Source organism: Marmota marmota, unplaced genomic scaffold (genome assembly GCF_001458135.2).
Source record: "Marmota marmota marmota unplaced genomic scaffold, marMar, whole genome shotgun sequence".
In the NCBI taxonomy this organism is placed as follows: Eukaryota; Metazoa; Chordata; class Mammalia; order Rodentia; family Sciuridae; genus Marmota; species Marmota marmota.
This window is the reverse complement of record NW_026000026.1, coordinates 66327809-66341868: the sequence shown is the minus strand read 5'-3', so window position 1 is coordinate 66341868 and position 14060 is coordinate 66327809. Positions and strand designations below refer to the sequence as shown.

The 14060-nt window shown below is 36.3% G+C and overlaps 1 long non-coding RNA gene and 1 other non-coding gene across 2 annotated transcripts; one reads left to right on the top strand and one right to left on the bottom strand.

Annotated features, from left to right (window-relative positions):
* Positions 1–235: 235 nt before the first annotated feature.
* LOC125619082 lies at positions 236–14023 on the bottom strand. The gene is made up of 2 exons (XR_007350574.1): positions 13527–14023; positions 236–1466 (listed from the first exon to the last, which is right to left on the bottom strand). It is a non-coding gene; the product is annotated as an uncharacterized LOC125619082 (long non-coding RNA).
* LOC125619290 lies at positions 9755–9856 on the top strand. Its single transcript, XR_007350776.1, has one exon. It is a non-coding gene; the product is annotated as a U6 spliceosomal RNA (small nuclear RNA).
* Positions 14024–14060: the final 37 nt, after the last annotated feature.

Here is a 14060-nt window from a genome sequence, read left to right as displayed (position 1 = left end):
GGAAAAGGTGCTTTTTTGCAATGGGATAAGGTTCTTCCTCAATGAAAATTCAAAGTATCATATCATAAGAAGAGAACATATGTAATAGGCAGGCAAAGCCAGAGATTTTCACTGTACTAGAAAATCACAATTTGTCTGATAAGAGCAGTGTCACTTAGCTTGTACTGGAATCCTAATAAATCGTTGTTTTAGTCAGTTTTGCATTGCCATGAACAAAATACCTGGCCAAAACAACTTAAAGGAAGTAGTTTATTTGAAGCTCACAGTTTCGGTGTTCAGTCTGTAGTGGACCAAGTCCATTGCTCTGGTGAGGCTGAGCATCATGGTTGAAGGGCCCAGCAGAAGATGGGGGTCTGGGGAAGTTGCTCAACTCTTGCTGGGGTCAAGAAGCTGAGAAAGGGGAAAAGGTCTACGGGGAAAATGAACCCTTTGAGGGCATGACCCCAATGACACACTTCCTGGAGCCATATCCCGCCTCCCCACAGTTAGCACCCAGTCAGTCCATTCAAACTAAGATGGACTGATTAGGTCACAGCTCTCACAGTCCAATCACTTCACCTTGGAACAGTATGCATTAGTACAGGAGTTTTAGGGGAACATATCATATCCAAATCATAACAATTGTATAATTTGTGAACAAGCTTAGTTTTGCTGGCATGAACATGTAAATAACCTTCACAGGATAACCACTGGAAAGTAGGCACTGTTGTGTAGAACTCTCCCTGAATGCCCAAGGGAAAGATTTTGCCCAAAGTCACAAGGAAATGGACAAACATCAAATGTTTCAGGATAGAGGAAAAACACAGTTGGAATGGTTGTTCAGGAAACTCAGGTAAATGGCTTTATTAGCAAATGGACAAGGAAGGGGTCATATTCTCTAGTAACTAACAATAAATCTTACCCAGCTATCTCCACTTTCTCTTATTAGATACTGAACTTCTGGTTAGTGACAGACTAGTCTGCTTTCCTAGAGATCAATGATTTCTTCGATCTTTGGAAAAGGAAGTAAGATTTAAGGCTTTCTGTGATGACATGTCTGTGTCAGCCCTCCACATAATCAGCATAAGCTCACATAATAACCACAGAAACAAGCACATGCAAAAGTCTCACTCTACTCTCTTCATTTTTGTCTGTCAGACCCCATAATTTTCTCTCATTGTTCTTTCTTATCCACTAGGCATTTCCCCAATTATTCAATGAAGGAATTATACATTCATCCTAGCCACATTCTTAATTAGTATGTTCCACATAAAATTGCTAGGTGATTTTCAAAGAAAGTAACCCAAAAAAATCACACATTCGAAGGGTGATCTTTAGTCTTCACAAAGACAAATGACTAAAGTAAGTCTTTTGAAGGTCATAAATATTTACGACTTACATATGCACCAGACAGATAAAAAGAATTCCTGGTCAGAACTACTCCTCAGCAGGAATCCTGGAAGCAATGTGAAACCCAAGCTGTGAATCTGAAAAGGAATGTAAAGTATTAAAATGTACTATCAATGTACCATCACCATTGCCTAGAAATATTTTCCCCTTGCTTCTGAAACATCATCCATTTTTATCTGGATTATAACAACTCCTCTTCTGTCTCCCTTCCTTTGCTGGCCAGTGGAATAGATGAGTCATTTCACCATCTGGGCTAAAGGAAAGGGAGATGTATGGCTGAATAAAGCTGAATATTATCTGCATAATGATGGCCCTGTAGTCCAAAATATCTCTCTTTTTCAGTGTCCTCATCTACACTTAGTCTCTCTCCAAAACAAAATTAGGGGGTGTTCTACAAAAGCAATTTCTGGCTACTTATTCCCATGTCTAAGTCAACATTTTCAAACTTTTGGCAATAGCAACTCCTGGCGATACTGACTTTTCAAAGGTTTGGTAATGTCTAAAAAGGTTGGATTAAAATAATTTAGCAAAATATATAGCACCATATGTTTTTTTAAGTGCCATTCAAAATCCTAAATAACACCAATCCCTGAAGACAAACTCAATACTTGAAAAAGTAAAGCTTGTAGGTAGAATTAGTGTTGCTCAAATACTGTAAGTTTTCAAAATATTTGTGTGTATACATACACACGTAAATTCTGATAAATATTAGGAAATCATGAAGTTAGACATTTATCTAAAATATATAAAAATATAGACTGTATGTAGAATAAATATAAGCTTCTAGGAATATGAGACCTCTATTTAAAATGTTACAGTATAGATAATTCTTGCTTAGCCAAGATTAGAGTTGTTTTATAAAGAATTGATGAAAAGCTGGGAATTGTGGCGCATGCCTGTAATCCCAGTAGTTCAGGAGGCTGAGGCAGGAGATGTTAAGTTCAAAGCCAGGCTCAGTAAAAGTGAGGTGCAAAGCAACTAAGTGAAATCCTGTCTCTAAATAAAATACAAAATAGGATGGGGATGTGGCTCAGTGGTTGAGTGCCCCTGAGTTCAATCTTCAGTACCAAAAAAAAAATGAGAGCTATGATTCATTCTTTTATATTGTTATTCTTTGTGTATATATATATATGTATACATACACAGATATGTGTGTATGTATACATATATATATGCTACATATATATCTAATGTTCTATTTTCAATTTTTAAAATACCCTTAAGTTATTTGAAGAAATAAGCCTTACTAATAAAATAATAGCCTTAGTGTTACATGCTAAGAGTGACATTGACAAGCATTGTTAAGGAAGGTGACAAAGGCGACAATGAGTCTAGCATCAAGTTATGATATAATAAGAAATAAATATTTTTGTTTTTTATGTTCATTTCATATCAAACAGTTCCTAAAACCTTATACTTTTCTAAGCAATAGGGGTTGTTTTACTATTTGGTCTTTTACCATGATTCCTGACCTAAAGCTCTTAAATCCCCTTAGAACCTCACAAGTGACAGGAGCATCTTTTGTTCTAATGAGGTATTTTCTGATGAGCTCCTGCATAGCTTTAGTATAGGGGCTAATAAAACAAACTATGATTAGTAGTTTGGAACTTTCAGCCTCACCCCATTCTCCACTGAGAGGTGCTATATATTGAGTTAAGGATTGATCATTTCTATGTGATGAAGCCTCCATAACAATCCCTAAAGTAGAAAGTTAAAAAGCTTCTAATTCATAAAAACATCCATATGCTGGGAAAGTGGTGAATGTCAACTTCACAGGAATTCAACCTCTTGCATTCAGGAATCTACTGAATCTTTCACATGTAACCTCTCTATCTGACTGTTCATCTGTATCCTTTATCATATCTCTCATAATAAACCAGTTTCCCTGAGTTCTGTGAGCAATCATAGAAAATTCTCAAACCTAAAAAAAAAAAAGAAAAAAAGAGAGAGGTTTGTGAGAACCCTTATGTGCAACCAAGCAGGACAGAAATGTGGGTAACTTGGGGACTTACTAATTGTGATTGACATCTAAAGTTGGAAGTACTCTTGTAGGGCTGTGAGATCTGACACTAACTCCAAGTAGATAGTATCAGACTTGAACTGCATGGTAAGACACCCCGCTTGTGTTGGAGAATTCACCAATGTAGAAAAAACCCATACACATTTTGTTGGAAGTATTGTGTGTAGTGGAAGAAATAATTTGTTTTCCAATTCAATTTCCTATGCAAGTTATATAAGGTTTAGTTGAGAGAACTGATAATGTTCAGTACCAAAAACATGATGTAAGTACACATAGAGTCTCCGAATTTTAGAGATGAAAGGGATCTTTATAAAGTAGACCAAATATTTCATTTTGCAAAGAGAGTAATATGGTAACTTCTGAAGTATGGAATTAGTGGAAGAATCATATTACAACTGAAAAGTCAGTTCTGTGTTCTTTTTCCAATATCATTCTATATTTCCATGGCAGCTGACTCTTAATTTTGGAAATGAAATCATCATCATCATTAATCAGTGATCATTGTCACTAATTACTGTATGCTCACTATGTTCTGGTTACTGAGCTAACCACTAATTATTTCATTATTCTTCACAGTAACTCTTGAGTAGGGGCTGTTATGAACCTTGTTTTCCAGGTATAGAAAACAAGGATCAGGTCACCCAGTTAGTAAGAAACAAATATGGGATCCAGACAAAACATTTAACTACTGTGCTTTAGTCTGAATAATGAGAGCCATCAGATATGGAACTCATGGGTGGATGTTGTAAGAAGGAAGATTGCATCTTATCTGAGGAGTAAATTTCTGACATTCCATTTTTAACAATTCACAGAGTTGAAGTGAAACCTTATTTCAATGAGCTTCACAAACATTGCTAAATATTGAATGGATCTCGGGAAAGAATCTGCACACTGAGTAAGAAGATAAACATCAATATCAACTCTTCCTTCTGATTCTTCAGATTTTTAATCTTCGTTAATCAGTAGACAAAGTCTTATGTATCTCACAGTCTATTTGTCTCTACATTTTTTCAATTACTACAATTAGAGTATATATTTTAAAAGTACTAAACATTCACATTTTAAAAAGTCATGTTAAATGTTTGTTCTTATATTGGCTAGGTGTTTTGCTGGTACACCTGCTATTTCTTTTGGTTACCTGGAATCTGAACTTATTTTATTTTATTTTGAGGAATTCCCTATCATACAAATCTTAGGCAGAGGCCGAGCTGCCCATTATAGTAGCAGAAAATGTCAGCTACCTAATTCCTACTCTTTACTGGCACATGACTTAGGCTCTGGTAATCAGATACCCCTTCCAGGGACTCTGGCGACCCTGGTGAGATAAAGAAGCATGGTCAGGGAAAGATTTACTTTGACAGCAGCAGCAGCCAACTCTGAGTGGTCAAGTTGCCAAGAGCACCACCCTATATTGGAGCAGTGTGTGTCAGCTGGTGCTCAGTGAAATGACGGCAGTGTCCTTGCTAGCTTGGTTATGTGGCATGCCTCAGGCTAGGATTTCAATAGCCAGCCTCCCCTTGCACCTGCTAGTTTCCCAAGTCTGCTTTTCTAGTCTTCTGGGAGCTACCTACTATCTTTTCAATTCTTTTCTTTTCTTCTTTAATTAGCCAGTTTGGGTTAATTACAATCCTAACCATTGATAAGGAAACAGGATTAGTTACTTGCAGTTTGACGTCATCCTCTTACAAGTATGAGATTCATTAGAAGTTAAATGAATCTCTGTTTACAATGTTCGGTTCTAGCAGTCTTGAAGAAGTACCTGGGCATGTAACCTAGGGAATGTCTGCTAGGCTTGAATAATCTATTTGTCAGAGAGTGTTCAAAACAGCATGTTATTGCCTCTTCTTCCTGGACCTATAGTAAAATAGTATTTTAAATGTAAAAGTATAAGTCCTCAATGACAAAGGCAATGGGAATATATCAGCATCTGACACATTTCAGCAAATTTTTAAAGAACAGTTCTGAGGAGTGTAACTAATGATAGAAAAAGCTAAAAATTCAAGGATTCTCAGGAAGAGTTACAGATAACGTGAAAAACTAGTGAATTTAAACTTATCCTAGACATATGTAGGATTTTAGAATGGTAGGTATTAGTACAAAAGACAAAAAAGATACAAAAGTACAAAAGACAAAAGATAAAGTACTGAAAACAGAAGATATCTTTGTATTAGAATAGGACAATATATACATTGAATCATATAATTTAAAATTTTCAAATAGCAAATTAAAACAAGTAAAAAGATGAAGTTTAATATATTTCATCTAACATAATATATTAACATTTTAATCAATATAAAATTTGTTAGTGAGCTTTTTATATAGTGTGTGTATGTTTGTATGTGTGCGCGCGTGCGTGCATGCACTAATCTTTAAAATTTGGGTTGGATTTCATATTCCCATGCATCTTGAAATGTGCCACATTTTAAGTGCTCAGTAGTCATACATGGCTGCTGGCTACTATATTGGCCAACAGAACTCTATATGATATTCTGTGCAGAAAAAAATTTAAAAACCCAGGTGTCTGTTCTCCCTTATAGAAAAGTTAAAAATGTTTTGTTTATATATATATATGTATATATACATATATATGTATGTACATATATATGTATATATATGTGTATATATGTAATCTTAATGGCCCTGCAACAAAATTACAAATTTCCAACATTCATTGTTTCCCCAGAAGAGTTAGCTGTCCTTAAATTGAAACTGTTAATCAACAAACTCAGTCATAGAACTCCCAATTAGTTATTTTCAAATTAGAACACAAGCCCGAAGTATTGCAAATATAGCAGAGAAATATTTCAATAAGAAGGAGAACTGTTAAAGTTGAAAATACTGTGACACTGAAGAAAATAGAGTTCAAAGAACAGAAGGGAACTTTTAACAACAACAACAAAAAAACCCTTATTTGGTATCTTTGGAGGTATTCAAACAATATTCTGTCCATAAAATGAGTATAAAATGAAAAGGAAGAAATCATAGAAATTAAAAGTATCATGGTTGAAAAAAAATAATTCAATAGAAGGAAATAAAGTTCAAACACTCTCCTGGAAATTTAGACAGAAAGAAAGAAAGAAAGAAAGAAAGAAAGGAAGGAAGGAAGGAAGGAAGGAAGGAAGGAAGGAAGGAAGGAAGGAAGGAAGGAAGGAAGGAAGAAAGAAAGAAAGAAAGAAAGAGAAAGAAAGAAAGAAAGAAAGAAAGAAAGAAAAAGAAAGGGTGTAGAAAAATATTGAATGATATCTAGAGAATAAAGAAAAAGAGAAGGGAGAATCAATGTAATGATATAGAAAAATTTCCCTGGGAACAAAATTTTAAGTCTTTATAAAGAAAGATCTACCCAATGCCTAGCACACAAATAAAACTGACACACAAAGGAGAAATTGTTGTAAAGTTTTCAAGCACAAACTAGAGAAAGTGCTAAAAGTCTGGGGGGAAGAGAGTAGTGTTACCTGCTCTATCATTTAGAATCTGTTGTAGAGATTCACTGTAGCAAATTTAAGCATCAAAGAGATTTCTATCTGTTATCCAATGGCTCTCACTACTGGTGGGTAGGCTGACAAAATAGGCTCTAATTTGAGCTTCCAATAATTACCTGCATATCACACTGCAAAACTGGGCCACAGAAAGAACATTTGCCCTCACCCTGATCAGGAAAATACCACCTAGATCTGCTTGACATTTCAGGGAAACCATCACTGCAGTTTCCAGCTTCCCAGCACCACACCATATCCAGCATAAGCTACACAAACAAAATGGATGACCCATTCCCTAACTCCACACTGCCACAGAACTCAAGACCACACAATGAAATCTCTGTCACAGAGAATTGTTACCAATGAGAATGGGTAACTCTGACTTACAACATCCCTTTTCCCTTCTAAATTTCATATGAATGTATCAATTAGCAGAACCTAACCTGGTAGCTCCAGTAACAAAGGTATCTAGGAAGCAGAGTTCTTAGTTTTCTAGTACCTCCAGCATAGGAAATTGTGTTAGAAAGTTATGAAGGTCAAAGAAGCCAATCCATAGTCCCTATTTTAATACAATGATCTTTCTATTCTTAAACTTTTACACAACAGTTTTCAGGTAATGGCTTAAACTCTACAAAAGGAGAGAAAATCTTTGCAGTTACTGTTCCCATGTCTCAACACAGAATTGATGTAGTGAAGTTGTGGTCTTTCAAAGACTAGCTTGCATTAGAATCACCTGGGGAGCAGGTGAGTTCATTAAACAGGTAACTGGGCCCTATTTTGTTTCTGATTTAAATGGAATGAAATACAGCCCCAAATTTGTATTTATAACAATTCCTAGGTTGTGCAGATGCTATTTGTTCATGGCAACAGTTTCAAAACCACAGCTTAAATCTATAGAATAATTATGTTACTAGCTATAATTGGTATTTATAACCTTTTTCTGACAATTTCACCTTCCTGTCTGTCACTAAACAGTATTCAGCTTTTAGCTCTTTGGTGATGATTATCAAAAAAACTGGGAACATTGAGTTGTAGATGGCTGCACCTCTCCAACACAGGGTCATTGAATTACAGCAGAAAGCAGAACCTCTCTCCAAAGCTCCCTCTCTCCCACCAGTAGGTGAATATTATCTATTCATGAAATATACTTCTATTGGGTTAAACCATAACAGTTTAGCCTTCATCTGTTACATGAACTAATGTTGCTTAATGAAAACAAGATTTCTTATAATAAAATATTGAAATATGTGGCACTGGCTTAAGAGTTGCTTAGTGGATAGTGAAGCTAAGTGCTAAAATGATAGAAATACATGCTATGAAGTCTCAAAGCATTTGGTTAAAAAATTGCTATCACTGTGGCAATTTGGGAAGCAGGTATAGTGCCTGTTGAGTTTATAATTCAAAGGAAAAAGATTTTATAATAGAATATTACAGTTCCTAACTGGTTAGCAAAGAATAAGATGAAAGAGAGAAATACAGGCAAGAAATGGCTGTCTGAAAATATAAATGAAACAAATTTCAGAAATTTGGAACTGCAAATGACTAGGAATATGGACTTACACTAGACCCTAAATTCTTGAGATAAAACACTGAGGAAGGTTTTGATCAACAAAGGCCAATTAAGATTAATCTTTTCCTTAAACATTTTTTAAAAGTTAAAAAACAAACAAACAAAAAAGAATAAACTTTATGGAAAAAAAAATTCAGTTTAAGAACCTGGCTTTCCTATTCAAGCCCAAAGGCCTAAAGGTAGTCACCATTAAATTGAAACACAGAGGATGAAGGTGAGGAAGGAAAGATTCAAACCAGATTTGAAATTAAATCTGGGAAAGAACTCTGAATATGGATAATTATTTACAAAACTTCCTGGAAGGAAAATATTTTCAGAAGTTTATTAAAATTTGAATTTGGATTTATTAAAAGATTTGCAAAGGAACCATGAGTCTAGACTAAAAATGTGTTTCCTGTTAAAAGCTTTAAAAACAATTATCTGGTAGACTTTTGGTTACAACTGCTACTGATTGACTTCTTTCAGACTATCCTTCCCACCAAAGGCAATGACAAAAAACAGGAAAATATATAAAACAAATATTTGAAGGCACTGAAAAGATAGCCATGCAGGTAAAACTTGAGAGCCTATGATCCTTGAGAAGGGAAACACACGAAGTGAGCTTCCAAATCATCCAGAGTTTACCAAATTGTGGTGTCAAGGAAGAGTTTGAGCAGAAAGAGGCATACAGAAAGCACCTTATTACACAGAGGAGACAGGTCAGAGAACAAAAGTGCCAAAATAGCTGAATTCATGGAGAAAAATTCCCAAGAGGAGAGAACTACAAAGAAAGAAACTCAAAACCTTTAAGGAAATTCCCCTCAAATTGTTGACGGACTCCTAAATGATTCATATGAAGAGTGAAATTTTCAGAAATTCAGCAGAACACAAAAGAAATTGGAATAAAGCAAATCAAAATGCTACAAAGTTTGCAATTCTTAGAGAAATTCAGTCATTTTTCTTTGAAAAAAAAAAAAAAAAAACTCCCCAGATTGCAGAAAGCTTTTGATTAATTTTCAGAGTTCTGGAAAAGTTGATTCTGACAATTTTGCCAGCATTCTCGTGACTTTTATGGAAAACACATGCACACTTTCAGATGTCCTTATTGCCTCCATTTTTGCTGACATCAACACAGTTCCTCTGTCCATAGCCATTGCATTTTATGTGCATCAGAACTAGCTGGAAGGCTTGTTAAAAATACAGCTGTGCCCTACACTTAAAGTTTCTGATTCAGGTCAAAATATTTGCATTTTTAAAAAGTTCTCAGGTAATACTGATGCTGTTGGTTTGAGAATTACTCTTTAAGAATTACTGCATTCTGTTTGCTTTGGTAACACAAATACCAAAATTGGATCAATACAGAGATTAGCATAGCCCTTGCACAAAGATAACATGCAAGTTTGTGAAGCATTCCAAAAAGGAAATTGAAGAAGACCTTAGAAGATGGAAAAACCTCCCATGTTCTTTGCTGGGCAGAATTAATATTGTCAAAATGGGCATATTATCAAAAGCATTAAGCAGATTCAATGTGATCTCCATCAAATACACATCAAAATACCCATCAAAATGACATTCTTCATAGAATTAGAAAAAAACAGCCCTGAAATACATTGGAAGAATTAAAGACCAAAAATAGCCAAACAATCTTGACCAAGAAGAATAATGCCAAGACATCAAAATACCTGATATCTCAAATTATACTACAAAACTATAGTCGCAAAAAAAAAAACCCCTATGGTATTACAAGTGGAATAGAATACAAGATACAGAGACAAATCCACACAGATACAATCATCTGATACTTAAAAAAGGTGCCAGAAATATATGTGGGAGAATAGATAACCTTTTAAACAAATAGATACTAGGAAAACTGGATATAGATAAGAAGAAGAATGAAACCAGATCTCTATCACTCACCCTGAACAAAAGTCAAATCAAAGGAAATCAAAGACTTAGGAATTAGGCCAGAAACTTTGAAACTGCTAGCAAAACTGCTAGGATTAACATTCTATCACACTGGCACAGGTGCCAACTTCTTTAATAAGACCCTTAAAGCTCTAGAAATAAAACTAAGAATTTGTAAGTGGGATGGCATCTAATTAAAAAGCGTCTGCACAGAAAAGAAACTGATTAAGAGCATGAAGAGAGTGTATACAGAATGGGAGAAAATCTTTGCCAGTTACTCCTCTGATAGGGTATTAAAAATCTAGAAAACATAAAATCCAAAAAGTTTAACACCAAAAAACAAATCAAGAAATGGACAAAAGAACAAAATTAATATTTCTCAAAAGAAGAAATACAAATAGCCAACAAATATATGAAAAAAAAATGTTCAAGGAAATGCAGACCAAAACTACATTGAGATTTCATCTCACTCAAATCAGAAGATAATTATAAAAAAATACCAATAATAATAAATGTTGGTGAGGATATGGGGGAAAAGGTGTACTCATACATTGTTTGTGGGACTATGAATTGGTGCAACCATTCTGGAAAACAGTAGGAAATTCTTTTTAAAAAATAAAAAAATAAATAAGCTAGAATAGGAACCAATATGTGATCCAGCTATCTCTGTCTTCCATGTAATCAGTGGCATTTATTCAAAAGAACTAAAATCAGCATATATAAGTGATACAGACATATCAATTTTTATAGTAGTGCAACTGCAATAGCCAACTTATGGAACCAGTCCAGGTGCTCATCAATAGATACATGGATTTTTAAAATGTGGTGTATATACACAATGGAGTATTAACCATAAATAATGAAATTATGGCATTTGTTGGTAAATGAATTGAACTAGATAACATCCCACTAAGTGAAATAAGCCGAACTCAGAAAATCAAGGGTTGAATGTTTTCTCTTAACCTATGCAGAAGCTAGAACAAAGTAAGAGGAAGAAAGGAAGGGGGGTCAGATATTATTAGAGGAAAGACAAGTGAAGAAGGAGATTGAGGGGGAAGGAGGAGGGACAGGAAAGGGAGGAAATGAGGAATGAATTAGACAAAATATGCTATGTGCATGTATAACCATACCAGTGAATTCTACCTTCATGTATATCTATAAAGTGCCAATTATAAATAAATAAATAAATAAATAAAAGGAAGACCAGTAGAGAGAGGGGGAATAGAGATAGGAAGGCAATGCAGGAAAGAAGAGGCAACCCAGACTGAAAAGAAGCAAATTATATTCCATGCATGTGTGATTATGTCAAAATAAGTCCAACTATTATGTATAACTATAATTCACTAATAAAAGGATTTAAAAAACACCAAAAAATTGCATTATATACCATGTGGTTAGTTCAATTCATTGGCTTAGGGAGTGCTTCCCAACTCTAGAATCAATAATACACTGTATCTATATATGCATACACTAATACAGTTACATAAGCTAATATGTATTTAGTACTTCATTCTATGCATCATATACTTTATGTTGATTAAGTTATTTAATCTATACAACCCATTTAATCTACATAACCCATACATAGGTATTATTAGTTTCCCATAAAGAGGAATTCAAGGCCAAAGAGGTAAGTAGGTTGCCCAGAGGCAGGAACTAGTATGAGAATATCTAGAGTTCATTTCTCAGAGTAACATAGATCACTTATGATACTTTGGATGAGTGTACTTGCGACATGCATGCAAGATTAAAAACAATGAGTCACACAGTGAGCAAATGATTGCTATTTTGGTTCTATTTTTCTATCCTTTGATGGTTATGATAAAAAATGTTTTTGTGCTGTCTTTAATATTTGTCTAATGCTTGATAATCTATCTTTTCAACAAAAGATGTGTTTTTTAGTCTCAGAGCCTTTAGTGGGCAATAGTTTCTAACCAGATCCCCCCTCCCACAACAGGATCTAGTTAAATTGCTGAAGACTGGCCTGAAATTTGCTATCCTCCTGCCTCAGCCTGCGAAGTCACTGTGATTATAAGCATGTGCCACGGTTTCTGGCTCTAACTAAAACATTATTTCATGGGTACCTTTACAGTTACTTTCAACTTAGGATAAGTGATACTAAGTTGCTAATTTACAGCACTTTCATCAAGTTTCCTTCTTAAAGAAAATGAAGAAAAATACATTAATTCAAAGAAAATAATGCTGAGTCATATACACAAATATGATATGAAAAAGATCGCAATTTGAAAAACACTACCCCCAAAAGCAGGTTAGTACTTTCTATAAGACTAAAGGAAACTGGAAGAATGTAATTAAAATATGAATTCTCTTTCAAGGAGGGAGGGACTTGGATAGAAAGTACAACTCTTAACAGCAGCATGTGTAAAGGTAAGAGCAATATCAAATTGGAAATGGATTCTTGGTGAGATATACAACATGAAGGATGGCTGGGAATTAGATTTGGTTTCTCAAAGTGTCTAGCAAATCCTCAAAGCCTGTTTCTACGATAAATTTTAGATAATTTGTTTTCATCAACAGCGGGGGCGGGGGGGGGAACTCAGTTCAACTGGCGGATTTTACAGTTACCAAAGGACAGCCAAAGCAATAGGGCTCTTAATTCGTGGGGGAGGGGACGCGATAAATATATCCTGGGCACTAGGCTATGGGGATGGGGCGGGGTGGTGGAGTGGGCTGGGGAGTTGAGAGAGGAAAGCAGGACTGTAATCGGAGAAGCGGACATGTTTCGGGATGAAAGAGGAGATGTGCGGAACGAAAAAACAATTTTGCATCGCTGACATAATTAAACTGTTACCCGCGTTTAAATTAAGCAAGATGTCCGGGGACTACAGCTGTTGTATTAATTCTGTTTGCAAGTGATGGGAGCTGTTACTTCCCGGCTTGACAACCCGTTAGCCTCAAGACGTAAACTGCAAGGCTTCGGTCAGGCCAAGGCTATATAGAGGAAAGGCAGGCCTTCCTTATTCCCTCGCCCCGGCTCCAGCAGAATCAGAAACGTAGGGGCAAGGTCTGACTGCGGGGTAGGAGGGTAGACCGAAAGCACTACACAGTGCGTACCATCAGGGTAGACAAATACACCCTTCCTCCTGTGATTTTTTTTCTTTTCCATTTTTTCCCCCACTGATTCGTGAATCACAAATGATTGCATTTTATGCTAGGAAATCCTAACCTTGTTAGGTTTCCAGTCGAATTAGGACCGATTTTAAGGCCTCCATCTTGGTAGCTGCTGTTAGTATTTCTGAAAAAGTCTAACTGCGCCAGTCCTTCCCTCGATTCTCCCCACCCGCATCCCTCTCCCTGAGACCCCGCCCTTTTCTCCCAGCCCAAACCACAAAAGGCTGTGCCGTCTGGGCCCCAACACGCTGCCCCGCCCCCTCCCCCAAACGTCGCAGTGCTGCAGGGAGAGGGGGTGGGCCCGGACGGGGGCGGGGGGAGTGTGGAGTCGGGCTTCGTCTTTCCGCTCTTCGCCCAATGGGTACAGTCCCTCCGAGAGATGGGGGAGTGGGGCGTGGAGACAGTCCAAGTATTTTTCCCTTTTTCTGCCACGTCCCAACCATTGACGTGAGCCCACTCCTCAGGTTCCCATTGGTTGTGTGTATTTTTCCCGCAGAGGGACGTTGATCCTATTGGTCAGCGCGGTTCTGGGGGCGGGGCTTGCCTGCTTTCCTCCTCCTCCGCCTCAGACGCGGCGAAAAGGGCGGGA